The sequence below is a fragment of the Cololabis saira genome, chromosome 18 (assembly GCF_033807715.1).
Source record: "Cololabis saira isolate AMF1-May2022 chromosome 18, fColSai1.1, whole genome shotgun sequence".
Taxonomy (NCBI): Eukaryota; Metazoa; Chordata; class Actinopteri; order Beloniformes; family Belonidae; genus Cololabis; species Cololabis saira.
In genome coordinates, this window is record NC_084604.1 from 38,649,332 (window position 1) to 38,654,218 (window position 4,887).

A 4,887-nucleotide genomic window follows, 5' to 3' on the forward strand; every position below is an offset into this window, starting at 1 on the left:
CCCCCCAGGGTATTTATGTGTACTTTGTATGCTGTGTCCTAGCTGTGTCAATGTGCTCTGTGTTTTTTGTGCCTTTTATGTTTTATGTTTCTTAGTTTTATCCCCCCATGTAAAGTGAATTTCCCCTCCGGGGGATAATAAAATGAAACTGGTTGGTTGAATTGATTTAATGTATATTTTAAACAGGCCTTGAATGTCATAAAAACAATCAAAAGCTTGTTTTTTCTACATAAATTAGAAATTCAGCCTCTGGGCCATGTCTCTTTTTTTACCGCTTCTAACCTTCTCTATGAGGGATTCTGAGGGGCGGGGCTATGATAATGAGGCTCGGTGCTGATTGGCTGCCTGAATGACGTGTAGCAGGGGAGGGAACAAAGCCTCGCTCCGGCAGAAGAGCAGCGGTTGCGTACACAAAGTGTGTCCCATGCGAGCGAGCGTCAGTGACAAAATAAATTCCATTGCTTTATTTTTTTCTAATGGACTGTCCTAACTGGCCGCGAGTTTAACGGTTTCAGTGTGGACAGAGAGAGTTTAACGGTTTCAGTGTGGGAAAATAAATGCATTTAAATGCAGTAACTTATGTGTCCACGAGAGGGCAAATAAGTAATTTTAGTGCAGTAACTTATATGTCCACTAGAGGGCAAATAAATGCATTTAAATGCAGTAACTTATATGTCCACTAGAGGGAAAATAAATGCATTTAAATGCAGTAACTTATATGTCCACTAGAAGGCAAATAAGTAATTTTAATGCAGTAACTTATTTGTCCACTAGAGGGCAAATAAATTAATTTAAATGCAGTAACTTATATGTCCACTAGAAGGCAAATAAGTAATTTTAATGCAGTAACTTATATGTCCACTAGAAGGCAAATAAGTAATTTTAATGCAGTAACTTATATGTCTACTAGAGGGCAAACAAATGCATTTAAATACAGTAAGTTATATGTCCACTAGAGGGCAAATAAATACATTTAAATGCGGTAATTTATGTGTCCACTAGAGGGCAAATAAATGCATTTAAATGCAGTTCCTTATGTGTCCACTAGAGGGCAAATAAGTAATTTTAATGGAGTAACTTATATGTCCACTAGAGGGCGAACAAATGCATTTAAATACAGTAAGTTATATGTCCACTAGAGGGCAAATAAATACATTTAAATGCGGTAACTTATGTGTCCACTAGAGGGCAAATAAATGCATTTAAATGCAGTAACTTATTTGTCTACTAGAGGGCAAATAAATGCATTTCGACACAGTAACTTAAATGTCCAATAGAGGGCAAATAAATGCATTTAAATGCAGTAACTTATGTGTCCACTAGAGGGCAAATAAATTCATTTAAATACATTAACTTATATGTCCACTAGAGGGCAAATAAATGCATTTAAATGCAGTAACTTATATGTCCACTAGAGGGCAAATAAATTAATTTAAATGCAGTAACTTATATGTCCACTAGAGGGCAAATAAATGAATTTAAATGCAGTAACTTATATTTCCACTAGAGGGCAAATAAATGCATTTAAATGCAGTAACCTATCTGTCCACTAGAGGGCAAATAAATTAATTTCGACGCAGTAACTTAAATGTCCAATATAGGGCAAATAAATGCATTTACATGCAGTAACTTATGTTTCCACTAGAGGGCAAATAAGTAATTTTAATGAAGTAACTTATATGTCCACTAGAGGGCAAATACATGCATTTAAATGCTGTAAGTTAAATGTCCCCTAGAGCACAAATAAGTAATTTTAAAGCAGTAACTTATATGTCCACTAGAGGGCAAATAAATGCATTTAAATGCAGTAACTTATATGTCCACTAGAGGGCAAATAAATGCATTTAAATGCAGTAACTTATATGTCCACTAGAGGGAAAATAAATGCATTTTAATTCAGTAACTTAAATGTCCCCTAGAGGGCAAATAAGTAATTTTAAAGCAGTAACTTAAATGTCCACTAGAGGGAAAATAAGTACTTGTAATGCAGTAATTTATTTGTCCACTAGAGGGCAAATAAATGAATTCAAATGCAGTAACTTATATGTCCACTAGAAGGCAAATAAGTACTTGTAATGCAGTAATTTATTTGTCCACTAGAGGGCAAATAAATGAATTCAAATGCAGTAACTTATATGTCCACTAGAAGGCAAATAAGTAATTTTAATGCAGCAACTTAACTGTCCACTAGAGGGCAATTAAATGCATTTAAAAACGGTAATTTATTTGTCCACTAGAGGGCAAATAAATTAATTTAAATGCAGTAACTTATATGTCAACTAAAGGCGAAATAAATGCATTTCGACGCAGTAACTTAAATGTCCACTAGAGGGCAAATACATACATTTAAATGTAGTAAGTTATATGTCCACTAGAGGGCAAATAAATGCATTTAAATGCAGTAACTTATATGTCCACTAGAGGGAAAATAAATGCATTTAAATGCAGTAACTTATATGTCCACTAGAGGGCAAATAAATGCATTTAAATGCAGTAACTTATATGTCCACTAGAGGGCAAATAAATTAATTTAAATGCAGTAACGTATGTGTCCACTAGAAGGCAAATAAGTAATTTTAATGCAGTAACTTAAATGTCCACTAGAGGGGAAATACATGCATTTTGACGCAGTAACTTAGATGTCCACTAGAGGGAAAATAAATGCATTTAAATGCAGTAACTTATGTGTCCACTAGAGGGCAAATAAATGCATTTAAATGCAGTAACTTATTTTTCCACTAGAGGGTAAATAAATGCATTTAAATGCAGTAACTTGAATGTCCCCTAGAGGGCAAATAAGTAATCTTAAAGCAGTAACTTAAATGTCCACTAGAGGGGAAATAAATGCATTTCGACGCAGTAACTTAAATGTCCACTGGAGGGCAAATAAATGCATTTAAATGCAGTAACTTATATGTCCACTAGAGGGCAAATAAGTAATTTTAAAGCAGTAACTTAAATGTCCACTAGAGGGAAAATAAATGCATTTAAATGCAGTAACTTATGTGTCCACTAGAGGGTAAATAAATGCATTTAAATGCAGTAACTTATTTGTCTACTAGAGGGCAAATACATGCATTTCGACACAGTAACTTAAATGTCCAATAGAGGGCAAATAAATGTATTTAAATGCAGTAACTTATGTGTCCACTAGAGGGCAAATAAATGCATTTAAATGCAGTAACTTATTTGTCTACTAGAGGGCAAATAAATGAATTTAAATGCAGTAACTTATATGTCCACTAGAGGGCAAATAAATACATTTCGACACAGTAACTTAAATGTCCAATAGAGGGCAAATAAATACATTTAAATGCAGTAACCTATGTGTCCACTAGAGGGCAAATAAATGAATTTAAATGCAGTAACTTATATGTCCACTAGAGGGCAAATAAATGCATTTAAATGCAGTAACTTATTTGTCCACTAGAGGGCAAATAAATTAATTTCGACGCAGTAACTTAAATGTCCAATATAGGGCAAATAAATGCATTTAAATGCAGTAACTTATGTGTCCACTAGAGGGCAAATAAATGCATTTAAATGCAGTAACTTATTTTTCTACTAGAGGGCAAATGAATGCATTTCGACACAGGAACTTAAATGTCCACTAGAGGGCAAATACATACATTTAAATGTAGTAAGTTATATGTCCACTAGAGGGCAAATAAATGCATTTAAATGCAGTAACTTATATGTCCACTAGAGGGAAAATAAATGCATTTAAATGCAGTAACTTATATGTCCACTAAAGGGCAAATAAATGCATTTCAATGCAGTAACTTATATGTCCACTAGAGGGCAAATAAATTAATTTAAATGCAGTAACGTATGTGTCCACTAGAAGGCAAATAAGTAATTTTAATGCATTAACTTAAATGTCCACTAGAGGGGAAATACATGCATTTTGACGCAGTAACTTAGATGTCCACTAGAGGGAAAATAAATGCATTTAAATGCAGTAACTTATATGTCCACTGGAGGGACAATAAATGCATTTAAATGCAGTAACTTAAATGTCCCCTAGAGGGCAAATAAGTAATTTTAAAGCAGTAACTTAAATGTCCACTAGAGGGAAAATAAATGCATTTAAATGCAGTAACTTATGTGTCCACGAGAGGGCAAATAAGTAATTGAAATGCAGTAATTTATTTGTCCACTAGAGGGCAAATAAATGAATTTAAATGCAGTAACTTATATGTCCACTAGAAGGCAAATAAGTAATTTTTATGCAGTAACTTAAATGTCCACTAGAGGGCAAATAAATGCATTTAAATGCAGTAACTTATGTGTCCACTAGAGGGTAAATAAATGCATTTAAATGCAGTAACTTATTTGTCTACTAGAGGGCAAATAAATGCATTTCGACACAGTAACTTAAATGTCCAATAGAGGGCAAATAAATGCATTTAAATGCAGTAACTTATGTGTCCACTAGAGGGCAAATAAATGCATTTAAATGCAGTAACTTATTTGTCTACTAGAGGGCAAATAAATGCATTTCGACACAGTAACTTAAATGTCAAATAGAGGGCAAATAAATGCATTTAAATGCAGTAACTTATGTGTCCACTAGAGGGCAAATAAATGAATTTAAATGCAGTAACTTATATGTCCACTAGAGGGCAAATAAATGCATTTAAATGCAGTAACTTATGTTTCCACTAGAGTGCAAATAAGTAATTTTAAAGCAGTAACTTAAATGTCCACTAGAGGGGAAATAAATGCTTTTTGACACAGTAACTTAAATGTCCACTAGAGGGCAAATAAATACATTTAAATGTAGTAATTTATATGTCCACTAGAGGGCAAATAAATGCATTTAAATGCAGTAACTTATATGTCCACTAGAGGGCAAATAAATGCATTTAAATGCAGTAATTTATA